We start from the raw sequence: 21,195 nt of genomic DNA, 5'->3' as shown, positions 1-21,195 counted from the left end.
CTTCCGTTTTTTCAAATCCGTCAAAATCCGTTGGTTTCCGTAAAAAAACGGATCCGCCATTTTTTTGCAGGATCCGTTTTTTTGTCCCATAGACTTCCATTAGTGGTTACCGCGGATCCGTCAAAAAAACGGATCCGTTTTTTTTAAAAACGGATCCGTTTGCATCAGTTTCCGTCAAAAAAACGGAAACGGATCCGTTTGGCGGACACAAAAACGGAAGTGTGAAACAGGCCTTAGAGAGACTGGTCTGGGGAACACTCAGCACAATAGCACCACCTGGTGGCTTATATCTTAAAAGGTGAAGCTCTTTTTCCCATACTCTTTGTGAACCTATATCTTCTAAATCAGCCACCACTACTCAAGTAAAAAGGGGGAAACATAAAAACAAACAAGGGGGGGTGAGTCGGACAACGCTTTACACATCCATAAAATCTCTCCTTATCTCCAGAATGAGCGCCACTAGAAACAAAGGTTCCTCTCCTGCCTCAAAAATCCCTAACCTACCAAGAGGCAACAAAGCTCTCCCACAACGCCAAGTTAACAGCGATAGAGCTACTACTACTAATAGAAGCAGATCCCGCTCACCATGCAGGCTTAACTCTCCCACAAAGCAAACCTACTACCCCCAACACATACCCCTAAATACTGGTAAAAATAACCAGTTCCTCGTGGAGATGGACACTTCTCAGAGACTTAAAAGAAGCGCTCCAGGAGTGTGGGGAAATGTTCATACCTCTTCACACGAACAATCTGGCTCGGACGAAGAGTCAGAGGTTATCTCTCCGAATTCCTCCCCCGCGAAATCCAAGGCCAAGAAAAATCTCCCAAGTTACAATTATGAAGAAGATTTTCCATCTTTAAAGGGTTCCAAAGCAAGTCTCGAATCGCTACAGGGAGACGTACTTTCATACTTGGTTAATCTATCTGAAAAAATGGAAAAAATGGGAAGGGATATGGACAAAAACTTCAAAGACCACAGTAAACAGCTTGACCTCAAATTAAATTCAATCTTCGAAAAGTTCTCTGAAAAAATTATCAATCATGAAGAGAGACTACAAAAACTCGAACGCAAATCAACTGATTCGTCCTTTGACTTAAAGGAACTTTCTGCTGAGGTCTACAAACTCAAACTCAAACTCTCAGACGTGGAGGATAGAAGCCGCCGCAACAATCTAAAGATACGTGGCATCCCGGAAAGCATTCCTCCAGAACATCTCTCTGACCATATTAAAGATATCTTCAAAACAGCTATCCCAAACCTCTCTTCTTCCGATCTCGAGATAGACAGGGCTCATAGACTTCCACGGCCATCAAAACTAGCAGCTGATATCCCCAGGGATACAATCCTGAGGGTACACTTCTTCCAAACGAAGGAAAAAATTCTAAAGTACCTAAAGGACCAAAAAACATTCCCGGACCCGTACAGTGATCTGAAGGTCTTTCCTGACCTGTCAAAATTCACACTGGACGCTAGACGCTCCTTTTCCAGCGTCACCTCTGCCCTCATAGATAAAGGAATCCCGTACAATTGGGGGTTCCCCCTCAAGCTCCTAATCCGCCACCAGGGCAAAGTTATCCCTGTCTTCACCCCAGAGGAAGGCGCCAATTTTCTAAAATCCATCTCCAGACCAAGACAAAATACTGGAAAATGATAAATAACTTTAATGTCTACTAGGTTCTTTTCACGTTTACATTGGGTTTCACTATTACCCGTCCATGTGTAATACCCCGAGTGCTTAGTAGCAGTTCATTATTTAGTGTTCTGCTTATGTTTACTGTTTATTGTTCACAATCTACTTTTCTCTTTACAGGTTGTTTCTTTTGCCGATACATACCGATTGTATTCGAGTATTGGTTTATTCTCTTTCATTGTATTCATTTGCTCCAGGTTCCAAGCTACATAGCTCCTTACTGATCATCCCCATACCTAATCCAAATTAGATCTATCATGAGTTTTAAACTCACCTCCTACAATGTGAAAGGCCTAAATAGCCCATGGAAGAGGTTCTCCCTCTAGAGGGAACTAGAAAGATCACACATTGACATTGCATGTATTCAGGAGTCTAAGTTCATGATTAACAACCATCCACACCTCCACCACAAAAAGTTCCCCCACATTTTTACATCTTGTGGCCCTCAGAAAAAAGCAGGTGTAATCACTATGATAAGTTCTTCAACTCCCTTTGAAATCATAGATGAACATAAAGATACCAACGGTAGATACCTCATCTTGATCTGCAAAATTAATGAACAAATCTGTACCCTAGTTAACCTATACGCCCCCAACCGGCACCAGCTTCACTTTCTAAATAAGCTCCTGAAAATCATTTCCAAGGTTAGAAAAGGTGAACTAATTCTTGCTGGAGATTTCAACATTACACCGGATAGCACTGTTGACTCTTCCTCACACACCCGTAGTCCCTCAAATAACCTAAATCAGTGGATCTTTAAAAACGAACTTTTCGACGTCTTCAGGTGTCTAAACACGTCGTCAAGAGAGTACACTTTCTTTTCAGACGTACATCAGTCCGCATCCCGGATTGATCTAATCCTTACAGACGTGTTCACTCTCCCCAGACTCCAGGAGGTTTCTATAGGCAAAAAGTCCTTCTCTGATCATTCACCAGTACACAGTCTTATTCAATTAGGTCCCCCTCTTAAGAAAGCTAATATGTGGAGATGTAACTCCAACATCCTTCACGACACCTTTCACAAGCAAAAAATAGAAAAGGCCATTTCCCAATTCTTCCTAGATAACAAATCCTCCTCAACCAACCCTTTCAATAATTGGTGCACCCACAAGGCTGTACTTAGAGGTATTTTCATTGATATTTCATCAAAAATTAAAAAAGAGAATAGAAGGAATATCTTGGAAGTCCAAACCAAAATCCACAATAAAGAATCCGAATTATTAGCCCATCATTCCCAATCTTCCTCTCTCCAACTTGAACTCTTGACTCTGAGACAAAAGCTCAAATCACTTATCAGCACTCCTTATGATGCTGTAGTAAAATCCTCAAAATTTAAATATTATTCTGCACTAAATAAACCAACTTCTTTCATGTCAAATAGGGTAAAGAATAAAAGAGTTCACAATAGAATCAACAGAATAGTAGCCACCTCCAAAAACGGCATTCTATCCCACCCCCAAGACATAGTTAACGAATTCGCCCAATTTTACCAAAAATTATATAACCTCAAACCAACTTCTTCCTCTTCCCAACCTAACTCGCAAGATATCAATGACTACCTCAACTCAATCAATCTTCCCTCTTTATCAACCGACGACCTGGCCTTCATGTCTGCCCCTTTCTCCCCTATTGAAATAGAAGATACTATTAACAAATTCCCCCTCCACAAATCCCCAGGCCCTGACGGTTTCAACAATTCATACTACAAAACCTTCAGTAAACTCTTATCTCCTCACCTTGCAGAAGTATTCAACTTTGCCGCAGTCCAGGGGCTATTTCCAAAGGAAATGCTTGAGGCCTCGATTGTCCTGATTCCAAAACCTAAAGGTAACCCTGAACTAATGACCAATTATCGCCCCATTTCCCTCATCAACACAGACATAAAACTGTTCTCCAAAATAATAGCCAATAGGTTGAGTAACTTTCTCCCGTATCTTCTGGCCAATGACCAAATGGGATTCACCCATGGGAGACAACCCGCAGACGCCACAAGGAGATTAATAAACGTTATTAGGTACGCCAACTCTACTAAAACTCCAACAACTTTAATATCACTAGATGCCGAGAAGGCCTTTGACCGCATAAATTGGGACTTCCTTAGACACACTCTTTTCAAATTTGGATTCAATCAAAAATTAGTGACCACTATTATGGCACTATACTCAAACACAAGCGCGAAAATAACCTCCAACAATCATATCTCAAACCCCTTTGCTATCTCGAACGGCACCAGACAGGGGTGCCCTCTATCACCCCAACTTTTCAACTTGGCCCTCGAACCCTTAGCCGAACACATTCGTAACAATGCCAAAATTAAAGGTATCCATACCCAACACAAGGAACACAAAATCAGCCTATTCGCAGATGACATCATTTTGACTTTAACTGACCCCCAAAACTCTTCATCTGAGGTTTTCAATGAACTAGACAAATTCTCGGACCTATCTAACTACAAAATCAACCAGTCAAAATCGAACATCCTTCCCCTTAATCTTGACACTAAACAAACAGATGCAATAAAGGAAAAAACATCCCTTAACTGGTGCAACAGAGAGATTCCTTACCTAGGTATTTCCCTCTGTAATAATCTCCACCTTATGGGGAAGATAAATCTGAGAAATTTGACAGATTCAATAAGCAAAGATTGCTTAATCTTTAAAGAGAAAAATCTCTCTTGGTGGGGAAAAAATTATATCCTTAAAACACACATCCTTCCAAAAATTCTATATGTTCTCCGATGCCTCCCTCTGCCCATCCCGGTCATACTTCTGACAAACATCCAATCTTTGTTCAAAACCTTCCTGTGGGGAGGAAAAAAAGCTAGGACTTCTTCCTCATCATTACACAGGAAAAAAGGGAATGGGGGGATGGGCCTTCCCAACATTATTGCCCATTATCAAACTCTTCTGATTAAACAAAGTGTCCATTGGATTTCCCAACGTGAACCTCCGGCCTGGTTTGACTTGGAACTATTTTTAAATAATGGTAAACAGTTAAGCAACATCATCACTCAAGCAATCTCAAATCATCTTCCTAACTTTAACGCTCACCCTCTATTCCTGGCCATTGCTCAAGCTTGGTGTAAATTCTCCAAACCAAGCAGACGGACACACAAATTCCCCATTCTAAAAAACATACCCCTTACTCTTATTTTTAGCCTCTCTAACGTAACCCTCCCTACTATTTGGCCAGAATTAAAAATCACAAAATTGGGAGATATCCACAACGGCTCCAATTTCGTAGACTTTGCATCGCTAAGAAAAAACTTTAACGTCCCTCATTCCTTATTCTTAGAATTCATCCTCTTAAAAGATAATGTCCTCGCTTTTCTTAAGTCAAAAATGAACTTTACTCACGCTTCCATAAAAGTCTTACTCAATCCTCATCATAAAATCTTTTGGAGTCATGGCTTTCTCTATGACTCCTTCAACAACGACGATAGTTTGTCAAAAAGCCCTTATATGGTTACCTGGGAAAAAACCCTAAAATCCACCTTTTCTCCTGAACAATGGGAAGAGGCTCTCTCCAAAACGTACAACTCCACAATCTCATTTCCACTTCAAGAGACATACTTTAAAACTATTAGTAATTGGTACCTTACTCCGGCAAAATTAGCACACTTCGGTCCTTCAAACTCATCCTCACCCCTTTGCTGGAGAGACTGCGGCTTCAAGGGAGACCTATTGCATATATTTTGGGAATGTCCCAGGGTCAAAACAGTCTGGTCTTGGATCTCTACCTCTCTCAATAAACTCTCTAACAAAACTTTAACCCTCACCCCTCAAATGGCCCTTCTTTCCCTTAACCTAGACGAACTAGACTTGACACTCCAACCCATATTCATTCATCTTTGTCTTGTAGCAAAAAACTTCATCACTTTCCACTGGAAAAACAAAATACTCCCAAATCCAGAGGTTATCTTCCACCTAGTCCAGCAACATAGAGCACATGAACTGAATTTTGCTCTGATTAATAATCAGTTTGGAAAATTTTATAAAAAATGGAACAAATGGGACAAGGCCTTTCCGTCCCCTATAACTTAATTTCGCTCACCACCAACTTCTAGGCGCTACCATTTAATTGTATATTTCGTCTACTAATCCTTGTTAAATATTTGCTCACTTACGATTGGCCTTAATTGGCTTACAATCTCTCGTTATACGTTTGTTCGCAGCCGTTTTGTTTATACCTTTTAAACCCCCAGTGACCTGGGCATTATGTACCCTATAAGTGTAATATCACTCTTGTTATATTGTTATATTGTTGCATTGTTATTTTACCTATGTCCCTCCTCTTTTTTTCTTTCCCTCCCCATCCCTATCCTCTCCCCCCCCTCCTTCCTCTCCTGCCCTTACTCCCTATTCTTGCCTGTTATTTTAAAATCCAAATAAAATCTTTGGAAAAGAATAGACTGGTATTGTGCATGTGCCACCTGCGCTCCATTCATTCCCTATGGGGCTACCGAGTGGTGGGCTTGGCTTTCTCCAGTTGCCCCATAAGCAATGAATGGAGTGGCAATCTGGTGTCCGACCTGCCTCCCTATTTTTCAATTACTGGAATAAAAATTCCCTATCAGGGATTAAAATTCCTTGATATGCCAATCATCAGGTACCAATTTTCGGATGCCCATCGATCAGCAAGTTATCACCTATCCAGCAGATAGGTGATAATTTGTTATAACTGGACAACCCCCAGATGGCATCCCATGCAGATGTAGCCTATATACAGGTGTAGTCTCTACAGACTTGAAGTCATTTTCAGTCCAAACAAGGTTGGCTTCTATATGGGCTAACGTTCCTCATAGTAATAGCCACCTTGTGACGCTCAGGAGCAAACTACGTCCGAGAGCGGATCCGGAGCCCCTGCGCCGAGCGCGCCAGGTGATGACCAACCCCTATACAGGGATCGTTAGGGGCAAGACCACAGGGATCAGAACCGCGACAGCCGGTACCAAGAGGGACGGCTCAGGGAGAAGCCAGGCTTGAGGCAGGACAAGGAACTACGGACAAAGACAAGAGTACCTAGGTGGGAGTATCAGAGGAAGGAGGAACCCAGCAGAAAAGCCCATGGGGCGATGGGGCAAGGCACAGCGGGGAGACGGACAGACGAGGAAACCTTAGGGGGAGTTAAGCAAGAGAATCCGGACTGGAGTAGACAGGGAGAGCAGGGGGGCAGGTAACCGACCGGGGAAAGAATACCAACAGGCAGGGACAGACAAGGAGGTCAGAACGGACCAGGGGAAATGAGGCTAGGAGGAGGGACGGACACAACACAGAATCGATGCTGCGACGAGCACCAAGAAGTAGCACAAGAAAGTAGGAGTGCGGCCAGAATGGTGCGGGAGATCCACACAATCACCAGGCGCCCTCCTCCTAGGGAGGACGCCTGAAGTACCTTAGCTCCCGGAAGAGCTCCTCAAGCCCGGCCCCTCAGCGCCGCCCACGGCCAGACGCCGAGGATGGACGGGTGCGCGCCCGCAACCTAAGGCCGGTGCGTGCAGCAGGAGGCTTGAAGGCAGGACAGGCGCGCGCACGGACGGTGGCGCGCAGGTGAGGAGAGGCTGCGGCGGCTGCCGCTGCTTATTGGGCATCGGCGGGCACGACCGCCGATATCACAGTACCCCCCTCCTTACACCCTCCCCTTCTGAGATTGGCCAGAAATGTTTTCAGAATAAGAGGAGCATTAACATTCTCTCGAGGCTCCCAGGACCTCTCCTCGGGACCAAAACCCTCCAATCGATAAGAAAAAAAGTTTTTCCCTTGACTTTTTTCATGGACAAAATGTCCTTTACTTCAAAAACGTCATCCGAACCCCTTGGCGAAGGAGGGGAAATGGAAGCTGGTTGGAACCGATTGAGAACCACAGGTTTCAGGAGCGAGACATGGAAGGCGTTAGGGACCCGGAGCGAAGCAGGCAACCTCAGTTTATAAGCCACCTCATTAATGCGACTAAGCACTTCAAAAGGTCCGATGTATCGTGGACTTAACTTGTAAGACGGAACCTTCAGACGGATATGCTTAGTCGAAAGCCAGACTTTGTCGCCAGTATGATATTAGGAAGATCCTTCCGTCTCTTGTCCGCATGTTTCTTAATTCGGCTACTGGCCTTCTCGAGCGCCTCCCTGGTCTCCCTCCAGATTTGCGAAAACTCCTTGGCACGAGTATCTGCTGCAGGAACTCCCGACGAAGTGGAAAAGGGCAGCGGAATACCAGGATTTTGTCCTGTTACCACAAGGAATGGTGACTTGGTGGTAGATTCGCTGGAATGATTATTATGTGCGTATTCTGCCCAAGGTAGAAGAGAGACCCAACTGTCCTGATGGGCGTTGGAAAAGTGACGTAAGAAGGCTGTCAAAACTTGATTAATCCACTCCACCTGCCCGTTGGTCTGAGGATGATACGCCGAGGAGAAGTCGAGAGATGTGCCCATAAGCCGACAGAGAGCCCTCCAGAATCGAGAGGTAAACTGGACCCCCCGGTCAGACACGATCCGCTGAGGAAGGCCATGCAGCCTGAAGATCTGGTGGATGAAGATCTCGGCCAACCTCGGGGCGGAGGGCAGTCCAGGCAAAGGAATGAAATGAGCCATCTTAGAGAAGCGATCTGCCATGACTAAGATGGTAGTACATCCAGCTGAGCGGGGCAAATCAGTCACGAAATCCATGGCGATTTGCTGCCAAGGAGCTTCCAGAACAGGTAACGGATGAAGTAGACCAGAAGGCAGGGTCCTAGCAACCTTGTTCTGAGCACAGGTCGTGCAAGAGGCTACATAGTCCATCACGTCTTGGCGAAGGGAGGGCCACCAGTAGTAACGGGAGAGAAGTAAAAGAGTCTTCTTAGTCCCAACATGCCCTGCGACCTTGGAGGAATGCCCCCCAGTGTAGCACCTCCGATCGCTTGTTCTGGGGAACGAAGGTTTTGCCTGGCGGCGGCAAAGAGAAACTCACCGGAGCCACGGTGATAACTTTAGCAGGCTTGATAATATACGATGGGTCCTCATCTCCCTCCAGTGACTGCAAAGACCTGGAAAGTGCATCCGCTTTGACGTTCTTATTGCCAGGCCGGAAGTGGAGCTTAAAATCAAAACGAGAAAAATACAGAGTCCATCTGGCCTGTTTGGAATTGAGTCTTTGAGCGGACTGCAGATAGGCCAAATTCTTATGGTCAGCGAAGATAGTAAAGGGATGTACTGCCCCTTCAAGCAGGTATCGCCACTCCTCCAGGGCCATCTTAATGGCTAGCAATTCTCGGTCTCCAATGGAGTAATTGCACTCCGCAGGTGAAAAGGACTTAGAAAAATACCCGCAGGGAACCAGACATCCGGATGGAGCCTGCTGGGAAAGAACAGCCCCAGCTCTGGTGGAGGAGGCATCCACCTCTAGGACAAAGGGCCAACTGGCAACTGGGCGATGTAAGATTGGGGCTGTTGCAAAAGAGCGTTTCAGAGCAAGGAAGGTGTCCTCAGCTTCGGGAGACCAGCTGTTTGCCCTAGTCCCTTTATGGGTCAGGGCCGTGATGGGCTTGGTAACTGTAGAAAAATGAGGCACAAATTGTCGGTAATAGTTAGCGAATCCAAGGAAATGTTGGATGGCCTTTACGCCCACGGGCCGAGGCCACATGAGTACTGCAGAGAGTTTCTCTGGATCCATCTTCAGACCAGAATCAGAGATGATACAACCCAAGAAGGGTTTGCTCAAAGAGGCACTTTTCAATTTTGGTGCAGAGATGATTCTCTCGAAGGCGATGTAGGACCATGCGTACGCTTCTCCGATGGTGGGACAGATCGGGCGAGAAGATGAGAATATCATCTAAGTACACCACCACGCAGGAATAGAGTAGATCTCTGAACACCTCGTTAACAAATTCCTGAAATACTGCCGGAGCATTGCAGAGACCGAATGGCATGACTAGATACTCATAATGCCCATCACGGGTATTGAAGGCCGTCTTCCACTCATCCCCGGCACGGATCCGGATCAGATTGTAGGCTCCCCGCAGATCCAACTTCGTGAAGATTCGAGCCCCTCTCACCCGGTCGAAGAGTTCTGGAATCAGCGGGAACGGATACCGATTCTTGACGGTGATGTTGTTCAGACCCCGGTAGTCAATACATGGTCGTAGTGAACCGTCTTTCTTCCGGACAAAGAAAAAACCTGCGCCTGCAGGGGATGAGGATTTCCGGATGAACTCCTTGGTCAGGTTTTCCTGTATGTATTCTGTCATAGCCGTGGTCTCTGCTGGGGACAGAGAATATGTTCTCCCTCTGGGAGGGGAGGCTCCGAGGATCAGGTCGATAGGGCAGTCGTAGGACCGGTGCGGCGGCAAGGAATCCGCTTCCTTCTTGCTGAAAACATCTGCATATGCGTGGTAGGGTGCGGGAAGGCCCAGAAGATCGACTGGCCTAGGCAGGGAGCTGGGACGAACCAGAGCCTGCAGACAGCGTTCTTGACAGGAGTAACCCCAATGCAAAATCTCTCCTGAACGCCAGTCGACAACTGGCTCGTGCCGTCTGAGCCAGGGCAATCCTAGGAGAACAGCATGGGACAATCGAGGCAGGATGTAAAAGGCTATTTTCTCGCGGTGGAGTGCCCCAATTTGAAGATCTACTTCGGCGGTGACAGTGGTGTCGAGCTCGGGTAGAGGTTTGCCATCGATGGAGGTAATCGCACGCGGGTCTCTTAGGGTGACCACCAGGATCTGGAGTTCATCAACCTCTTCTTGACGAATGAAATTACCGGCTGCGCCCGAGTCCACATACGCCTCCACAGATCTGCGCCCCCGACCCAATAATCAAAGCTGAAAGGGTAAGGGGCAGAGAGGAATTATGATCACCTAGGAGGTCCTCTCTTACCTGACCTAGGTGGAGGCGTTTCCCGGTTTCTCAGGACAGGTACGCACGAAGTGGTTGGCTCCACCGCAGTACAGACAGAGACCATTAGTCATCCTCTCCCTGCGTCGCTGCTCTGACAGCCTGATACGATCTATCTGCATGGGCTCGGGAGCTGTGCTAATAAGGGATGCAGAGGAACGCGGAATAGGAGCCTGATACAGCCTGAAGGGTCTTTTCTCCCTAGCCGATTCTTGAGCGTGTTTCAAAAACCGCAGATCTATACGGGTGGCCAGGGAAATGAGATCTTCCAGGTTTGTGGGAGTGTCTCGCCCGGCCAGCTCGTCCTTGATCTTACTTGAGAGACTCCTCCAAAAGGCACCCACAAGAGCCTCGTTATTCCAGCCCAGCTCCGAAGACAGGGTCCGAAAGCGGATGGCGTATTGTCCTACAGTAAGGGAGCCTTGGCGGAGATTGAAAAGAGCCTCAGTAGTGGACACCAAGCACCCAGGCTCATCAAACACCTTGCGGAATACTTCCAGAAAATTCTGGATACTGGAAACTGGTCATCCCTCTCCCACAAAGGGTTTACCCAAGCCAGAGCCTCGCCCTCAAGATGGGACACTATGAACGCCACCTTGGCGCGGTCAGTGGGATACTGCTGCAGCACCAGCTCAAAGTGCAATCTGCACTGATTTAAAAAACCCCGACATAGCTTAGGATCCCCGCTATACCTGGGAGGCTTTCCCAGGCGGGGAGGCGGAGATGAAACTGCGTCCCGAGGAAGGGCTGAAGCGGCCGCAGAGGACTGCAGAGCAAGCAGTCGATCGTCAATGGACGCCATGTACCCCAGGATGTGGGACTGAGCATCGCGCTGCTGCGCGAGCTCCTGCTGAAGACTGGCTAAGAGGGGTGCATGCCCTGGGTCAGAGGTCTGTAGGGCGGAGAGCCGGGTGTCCATCAATTTCATAAAGGACATTTTCCGGGTCTGATTCTCACGTAAAAAAAGCAGTTCCTTCTGCGTAGCGGCTGCGGCACCGGCGGGGTCCATGGCCTGGTGATACTGTGATGCTCAGGAGCAAACTACTTCCGAGAGTGGACCCTCTGGGTCACGGATCCGGAGCCCCTGGGCCGAGCGCGCCACGTGATGACCAACCCCTATACAGGGATCGTTAGGGGCAAGACCACAGGGGTCAGAACCGCGACAGCCGGTACCAAGAGGGACGGCTCAGGGAGAAGCCAGGCTCGAGGCAGGACATGGAACTACGGACAAAGACAAGAGTGCCTAGGTGGGAGTATCAGAGGAAGGAGGAACCCAGCAGAAAAGCCCGTGGGGCGACGGGGCGAGGCACAGCGGGGAGACGGACAGACGAGGAACCCTTAGGGGGAGTTAAGCAAGAGAATCTGGACTGGAGTAGACAGGGAGAGCAGGGGGGCAGGGAACCGACCGGGGAAAGAATACCAACAGGCAGGGACAGACAGGGAGGTCAGAACGGACCAGGGGAAACGAGGCTAGGAGGAGGGACGGACACAACACAGAATCGATGCTGCGATGAGCACCAAGAAGTAGCACAAGAAAGTAGGAGTGCGGCCAGAACGGTGCGGGAGATCCACACAATCACCAGGCGCCCTCCTCCTAGGGAGGACGCCTGAAGTACCTTTGCTCCCGGAAGAGCTCTTCAAGCCCGGCCCCTCAGCTCCGCCCACCGCCAGACATCGAGGACGGACGGGCGCGCGCCCGCAACCTAAGGCCAGTACGTGCAGCAGGAGGGAAGGCAGGACAGGCGCGCGCACGGAAGGTGGCGCGCAGGTGAGGAGAGGCTGCGGCGGCTGCCGCCGCTGATGGGGCATCGGGGGGCACGACCGCCGAAATCACACACCTGCAGACTCCCCAGATCTAGCCACTCAGGGATGATAGTGTCAGCACTCACAGAGCCCTTCATCCAACTATATAAACCAGCCCACTACTCTATACAATCCCTTCTTTAAGCTTCCCGTATTCTACCTTGTTGCTTTTTCCAGATTTTGCTTAGTGATATTATGACAACACCTCTAGCCTTTGGTTCTCCCACAAACAAGCAAGGAGGTCCATTATGCAGCTTAACCACACATTTCTTGTCATTCACCTCAATCCCTAGCCCATCACACCGACTTTCCTCATGAACTAGCACTTTGGTCTCCTGCAAACCAGTGCACCACAGATATGTTGCACAGCTTCTGGATATTCACAGTTGCAGTAGAAACTTCACAGAGCAAATGGCATGGGATAACAAGTTTTTACTTCTCAGAACATGAGGTAAAGGAAAAATGCACAGTCATTGAGTGCTGCACCAGGAAGAAGTAAAACAAAACTGAAAGTACAAGAGAGACCTTTTCTTTTACAATACATTAAGCAAGGAAACTTTACACAACAACACCATCTATTGTCAGATCAGCATAAAGTCCTCCTTCACATAAACAAAGAAGTCCACAACTGTTGCATATACCAACACCCTTTCTCAACAGTAAGGACTTATTCAGTCAAACCTTTTTTCTTCATTAGTCTCTGATGTTTTTCAGCATTCAATGGCTTTGTGAAAATGTCTGCTGTCATATTTTCAGTTTGACATTCTAATTTCAGAATTCCATGTTCCTGATGATCCCTCAAGAAATGATACTTCACATCAGTGTGCTTTGTTCTTGGGTTAACTCTTTCCATCTGAGCAAGAACAAGACATCCTTGATTGTCCTCATTTATTTTTGTTTGTTCCAACTGTGTTTGTCCTAGGTCTGTTAGCAATTGTCTTAACCATAGAACTTCTTGACTCGAATGTGCTGCTGCAACATTGATTGCTTTTTACTAGTCCAACTAATTGATCCGCCTGAGAAAAAGAAAAGATAGCCACTGGTAGATTTTCTGTCAGTTGGGTCTCCAGCCCAATCTGCATCAACGTATCCAGTTAAAATGCATTATCACTTGTAGGCAGTTTCAGTTTAACATTGCTATTTCCTTTCAGATAACATATTACTCTCTTCACGGCATTCCAATCCGCTTTATTTGGCTTAGGCACTTTTCTACTCAGAATTCCTACTGCTGCTGCAATGTCTGGCCTTGTAACAGTTGCTAGATACAGTAATTTTCCTATTGCTATTCTGTACTCTTCATTATTTCGTAACACATTTTTCTCACTATTCATCCCTTTAATATAATTAGTTTCCATTGGAGACTTTGCCGTTTTTGCATCTTTCAATCCAAATATTTCAGTTATGTCTTGAATGATGTGATTTTGATTAAGTAAGAAACTTCCATCTTCTTCTCATTCTGTCTGTATTCTTAGGTACTGTTTCACATTTCCCAAGTCTTTTGATCTCGAAATGTTGATTCAGGATTTTTAGTATGTCCTCTTTATTAGAGTTGAGCGAAACGGGTCGGTCAATTTCAAAAGTCGCCGACTTTCGCAAAAGTCGGGTTTCATGAAACGAAACCCGACCATAGCGTGCGGTCGGCCACGAGGTCGGCGACCAGAGCGCCAAAGTCGCGTTTCAAAAGATGCTTCCAACGCACTTTCTCAGCCAATGATGGAGGACGCACACTGTGGGCAACGCGATGACATAGGCAGCGGTCACCACCATCTTTAAGAAGGGCATGCAAGTGATTGGCTTGCTTTGTGTGGCGTCACAGGGGCTATAAAAGGGCGTGCACGCCGACTGCCATCTTACTTCTGCTGATCTCAGAATAGGGAGAGCTGCTGCTGCTGCTGATTCTGTAGGGAGAGCGTTAGGCAGGAAAGAAGATACAAAAAAACTGCTTCTGCTGCTAGCGATTTTGCCTGTACAACACACCAGTCAGTGTGCAGTGCAAGGGGAGGCTATATTTTGGTGCACCAGCTCTGTTGGTTATTAGGCTGCCTTATAAGGCTCCCTGATAGCTGCATTGCTGTTTTCACACTGCTGTGCAAACTGCTTTTTTAAAAGCAAAAATACTTTTCATCCTCTTTTTTTGCACAGTTATCAAGCGTTCATTTTTCCACACTTTTGTGTGCAGCAGTCCTGCTTATTAGGCTGCCTGCTGCCATACTTGGGACTGAGAGCGTCATTGTCAGCTTGCTAAAATCTCTAGGGGGATTCAAATTCTCCCCAGTCCTATATAGACATTTTATACACCATCCAATTTCAGCCTGTTATATTGAGGTGTAATCTACACTGTGCCTGAGATAATAGTTCAGTGTCCTGAAGTCTGTAGGGAGATTCAAATTCTCCCCAGTCCTATATAGACATTTTATACACCATCCAATTTCAGCCTGTCATATTGAGGTGTAATCTACACTGGGCCTGAGATAATAGTTCAGTGTCCTCTAGTCTGCAGGGAGATTCAAATTCTCCCCAATACTATATACACCTTGTACCTTGTTTTACAGTACCATATTGCTGGTGGTATTTTGGGTACATTTTCCCAAAAGTGAGGAAGTGTGTTGGAAGAGGCCGTGGAAGTGGGTGGGGGTTGCCAGCTGGTAATGATGTTGTTGGTGGTGGTGGATCTGCTGGTAGTGGCAAAAGCACAATAGCACCTAATGCAGGAGGTGTTGCGCCTGCATCATCGTCTGGCTCCACAAGGCCTCGAAGGCAGGCTCCCTTTTCTGGGAGTAGGTAAACCGCTTTTAAAGCCGGAGCTTCAGGAACAAGTTTTGGTTTACATTGCTGAAACAGCCTCCAGCTCTATCGCCTCCTCTTCTGAAGTTTCAAAAAATAAAAGCACAGAGTCGTCATTGGAGGCTCATGGTCAGGAACCACACCTTTCCTTGTGTCCTTCACCCCTACCAAAAGTAAAGGATGCGGCAGGCCACACTACAGATTACTCCATGGAGCTCTTTTCACATACCATGCCTAGGTTATCAAGTCAAATCGTGAATTACCCAGTCCAAGAAGAATCTGACATGGAGTGCACTGATGCACAGCCACTGCTAGATTTATCTGCTGGTACATTCACTCAGAGCACTACATTGTCCTCGCAGTGTACTGAGAAAGAATCTGGCCCTGGTGAAACTCAGGTGCCCCTTCCCGCATACTATACCACCTTATATGGTGACATGGAGGAAGGTGCACATGACATTGAAGAGGAGGTGATGGATGACACAGTTGTTGACCCAGATTGGCATCCATTGGGGAAGAGGGTGCCGCTGCCAATAGCTCAGAAGAGGAGGAGGAGCATCCGCAGCAGACATCGACATCGCAACAGCTGTTATCTGGCAGGCCCGGAGCAGTCCAAAAACGGGTTACAAAAGCCAAAAAAGTTGCAGGACAGCTAGGCCAGACGGTCAAATTAGCACAGCGTGCAATGCCTCAAAATGTCTTCCATAGTAGGAAGAGTTCAGTGTGGCACTTTTTTTTAACAAAATCCTAATGATCAGGCAAAGGTTATCTGTAAGGCCTCTTTCATACATCAGGTTTTCGCCATCAGGCGCGATCCGGCACTTTTGACAAAAAACGGATCCGGCGAAATGCAATGCCGGATCCGGTTTCCCCCCCATTGAATTGCATTAGCGCCGGATCGGGCCGGATGGCCATGCGTTTCATCCGGTTTTCGCCGGATCCAGCAATGTATCGCAATCCGGCATCTGGAAAAAACGGCTACTGTAACGTTTTTTGTCTCCGGCGAAAAAGCCGGACACGCCGGATCCGGCGTGTCCGGCTTTTTCACACAATGAAAGCCTATGAGCGCCGCAATGCGCCGGATCCGGCTGTAGCCGGATCCGGTGGCCAGATCCGGTTTTTTGGATCTGAGCATGCTCAGTAGCTCTGCCCACAAGCCACATATATAAAAGCATGATAGTGGGACCCTCAGCCACACCCAACATGCCACCCAAGACAGCAACCAGGCGCAGGAGAAGGCAGGAGACCACTGCAGCACCATCAGCACCACCACCACCACCCCAAATGGAGCAGCATGCTGAACAACGGGAGGGGAGTCCAGCAGCAGATGAGAGAAGGTAATTATCAAATCCCCCATTCCTCAAAACTAGGGCCATGGAATATCAAGATATTCATTGGCCCTTTGTTTCTCTTTATTCAACAGCCGCCCAAGAGATTCAGCAGCAGCAGCAGTGGCAGCACTGGCAGCAGCAACAGCACCACCCACAGCCATGGAGTCTGGCCAGCAAGAGGACAGCACATCTTCTTCTGGGAGCCCTCCCTCGCATCGTCAGCGTTTGATGGTAAGTTTTTATTTCCAAAATCCATCATCTCTGGAATATATGTCTATTCATTGCCTTTTATTTCAAAACAGGATTCACAAGCTGAAGAGGAGCTCCCAGAAGAAGGAAGGGATGGACAGACACCTGTAGTGGGCTCACAATTGGTAAGTTTTTTGAATCAAACGCAGAAACACAACATCACACTACACACAACACATAGAAAACAATGTTCTGCAGACCACACACAGCAAACAAATGCCTACATCCAAACACATAAATTTTTTTCTTTTCTTCTCTAGTCTTCCCAATCTGGTGCTCGGCCAAGAGGTCCTCGCAGTGCCTCCCAGGGTCGTCGGCGACAGCAACGCGGCGGTCACCAGTGTGTAAGTATAATATTTAAGTGAAATTTTGGTACACTTTTTATTTCATGTCTTAAGTGTGGTGACTAATTTTGCTATTTTTCTCTTTTACTTTAACAGCCTTCACAGCGTGCTCCCGACTCAGACGGTGAGGATGGAGGAATAGATGTGGACCACCTCATCGATCTCGTCAGAGAAAGGGAGCCGCTATGGAATATGGCTGACCGCCGCCATACTGACCTGATCGTTACCCGACGGCTCTGGGAGGAAATCTGTTCGCTCCTTGTGGCCCGCTGGGAGGACCTCGATGCTCGGGCCCAGATTAAAGAGCGTAAGTATATACAGTACCGGTTGCTTGATGTAAACCAGTGTTTCCCGAACTCCAGTCCTTGTGGTCCCCACGGATCATGTGTTCAGGATTTCTATTTACTATGGAAATCCTGAAAACATGACCCCTGGGGACCATGAGGACTGGAGTTTGGGAAACACTGATGTTGTATACTAACCACTTTGTCCTTTCTCGTTTCAGGGGAGAGAATTGTGAAGCGGTGGCGGTCTGTGAGGGATCGTTTCAAGAAGGAGTTCAATAAAGAGATGCTGGCCCCGAGTGGATTTGGAGGACGCAGGAGCAAGTACAAGTACGCACGAGCCCTGTCGTTCCTCTGGGATACAATGGTCACCAGAAGGTAAATATTACACACATGTGAAAAAAAATGTTTAGATGTAACAATTTTTTTTCAGCCAGGGCCATGCCATGTCACTATTTTAATTGTTTTTTTTTTCTCTTTATTCCACAGCACGGTGAGCAGCACTCGGGAGCCTGCACGATTGGACCCTTCTGAGGCGATCCCTGAGGAGACCGGCACCGAGGGACACTTCGACCGCCCCGGTACATCTGCACCTTCCCAGCCTTCCCACACATTCGACCCATCTGTCCCATCCACCAGCACAGGAGCATCGTGGCCGCCTACATTACATGAAGCTGCTGGTGAGGAGATCGCTTTCCCTTTACCCCACCCTTCTGCCCCTGCCACCTCTAGTACACCTGCGGGTACTGGGCGGCAGCGGCAGAGGGGTCAGGAAAAGACTTATGCGCCAGAGTTCTTGCATCTGAATGCATCTTTCGAGAACTGTCTAAAAGTCTTGTCAGAGCAAATCTCCGCAGGCTTTCAGCAGATCAACTCCAGCATTCTGGAGGTGAAGACACTTCTGCAAACCATGTATTCAGAAGCAAGATCTTCTCCAAACCACACCTTTTTCAGGTCTGTTGTGGAGCGCATGGCAACGCTCTCTCCTAGCCAGCAGATGCATGTAATGCATTCGTGCCACGGTGCTCTACAGCATGTTACCTCCCAACCTCCTCCTCCCACCCCAGTAGTTCCTCCACCTGCACCCCCTCCAGCCACTTTCCATCCTCCCCCTCCTATTACATACCAGCCACCTCCCCAGTACAGCAACCTCCCCAGTACCAGCAACCTCCCCAGTACCAGCAACCTGCCCCGTACCCATTCTGTAGCTTTTTCCACACCTTCACCTCTAACTGTTCCTTCCCCACCACGATCCCAGTCCTCTCTCCACACACCCAGTGTCGAAGTGTCCCGCAGCCCCTCCAGCAGTATTTCCACCCCACACTACACAGATTTGTAATGTGTGTTTTTTAATAAAAATGCCCATTGGGTTTAAAACCTTTATTAAAAAAGTTTTTTGCACTTTAAAAACATTTTACAAAAAAAAAATATTTTAAATAAAAGTTAAATTATCGTTTCACAATGGTTGTCTGTCATTTCTTTCTGCGTCGAACTATGTTTAAAAAAAAGGTTAAATACAGGGTATTTCAAAGGTAAAAAGGTATTCAAAACCAGGTATATAACTGTGGGTAAATTTTAGCTTTTTGCCACAGTTGTGTTCCTGGTTGTGTTTGAAGCAAAGTATTTCACCTAAAAAGTTGTGTTTATTGTTGGTGATTTCCTAACAATGTACACAACTTTTGTTAAAAGGTGAAATACTTTGCATCAAACACAACCAGGTACACACCTGTGGCCTAAAGGTAAAAATAGTAAGACCATGACAAGATAGCCAACTTTGGTTGGCAAAGGTATATACTGTTGGTACAGAAGGTACACAAGTTTGGTTAAGGGCACAAATCTTTCACACTCTGTCATCCTGCCAGTGTACTCTGCCTTGAGGTGACATAAAGTATAGTGCAAAATTGTCCCTCATTACTGAAACCGTCACAGAACTTCTAGTGGTAATGTCATGGTAATCTTGCAAGGTGGTTTCTTCAGAGGTGTCCTCAATGGAAATGGGTTCCTTGCAGATAACAAAATTGTGGAGTACCACGCAAGCTTTGATCACCTCGTCCACAGTTTCTGTCTTGAGGTTGATCGCAGTCAATAGGACCCGCCATTTGGCTGTCAGAATACCAAAGGTACATTCAACCATTCTTCTTGCTCTTGTGAGGCGGTAATTAAAAATGCGTTTTGTTCTTGAGAATCCTCTGCTACCGTACGGTTTCAAAAGGTGTTCTGACAGCTGGAAGGCTTCATCCCCTACACAGACAAATGGCATAGGTGGACCAGATGTTTGCGGCAGCGGTCTAGGGGGTGGGAACTGGAAGGTGTTTCCATACAGTTTACGCCCCATGGCAGACAGTTTGAAAACTTGAGAGTCATTGGAACGGCCATAGGCTCCAATATCAACAGCAATAAATTTGTATTCCGCGTCAGTGATGGCCATGAGGACAATTGAAAAATATTTCTTGTAATTGAAATATTCCGATCCCGATCCGGCTGGCTTTACAATGCGGATATGTTTCCCATCCACAGCGCCCAAGCAGTTAGGAAACTGACATATCTGTTGAAACTTTTCTGAAATTTCAATCCACCTCTCTGTTGTGGGCTCTGGTAAAAACTCTTCAGCTAAGGAGTCCCACAGTGCACGGCATGTGTACTTCACTATTCCAGATATGGTGGAAATCCCGAGTCTGTACTGGAAATGCAGTGACGAAAGGGATTCTCCAGTTGCAAGAAATCTGTGGGGAATTAAAAAACAATCAATTAGTTTAAAATCACAGCATTACATACCAAAACTCAGCTATAACACTTGGAGATGCAAACTACCACCAACAAGATTGCAGTAAAAGTGTGCTCTGATGCGAGTATATCCAATAAATGTGGCTTACCTTAAAGTCACCATCAGACGCTCTGCGGGTGAAACAGAGAAGCGGCAATAGGTGTCCGATTTTCTTATGAGGTGTGCAATGCGCTCCACCAAGTAATCAAAATTCTCCATTTTCATCCGAACATATCCAAAAAATGTATCCGGGTTTCGTCTAAGGTCCATGCAGAGTGTAGAATAGACCCCACGCGTCATTCTCTTGGCTGTGATGGGGTGGATTCACAAACGTCGTCTACGATGCCTGATGCGCTGCTGTCTTGCTCTCTCCTTCTCCAGAACAATCACCCTCAAACGATTCGCCTCCGCTGTAAAATCCGCCAAATTCTTCAAAATATTTCCAATCACAACATCCATCTTCGCCAGTAACTTGCTCTTCTCTCCAACCTGCACTTTCTCCTCTACAACCTGTCAAAGAAGGGCTGTAGGAACACGCTATATATAGTTTTTCAGTAGCCAATCCCTTTCGGAAGGCCACAAGGGGCGATTTTAAAAACCGGATCCGGCGTAATCCGTCGAAAAACGGATCGAAAACCGGATGAACCTGATGAGACGGATGTGGTTTTGGCTGTCAAGCGCAAGACGGATCCGGCAGAAAACCGGATCCGTCACATCCGGTTTTACTAAATATTTGCTGGATCCGGCGCTCCGGCACGACGCCAGAACACGCCTGATGCCGAAAACCTGATGTGTAAAAGTAGCCTAAGAAGTGCGCAAAGACCTTTAGCCGAGGGAAAAATCTGAGAAATTTGAATACCAGTTGCATGCTTAGACATTTAACCACCATGCACTTGCAAGCGTGGACGGACTACCAAACCTCACGTACCACATGTGCAACTGCTCCCAAGGAAAGTAGTCAGCAACGCTACATCGTTTTCCACACTGTAAGCCCAACGGTTAGCACACCACCAGAGCAAATGTTGAGGTGTCGTTGCAAGGCCAAAGCAGTCAGGGAATCACAATGTTATTGCTATG

The sequence above is a fragment of the Dendrobates tinctorius genome, unplaced genomic scaffold, assembly GCF_039654945.1.
Source record: "Dendrobates tinctorius isolate UK_male_01 unplaced genomic scaffold, ASM3965494v1 ptg000006l, whole genome shotgun sequence".
Lineage (NCBI taxonomy): Eukaryota > Metazoa > Chordata > Amphibia > Anura > Dendrobatidae > Dendrobates > Dendrobates tinctorius.
Note: the sequence above shows the minus strand (reverse complement) of the source record.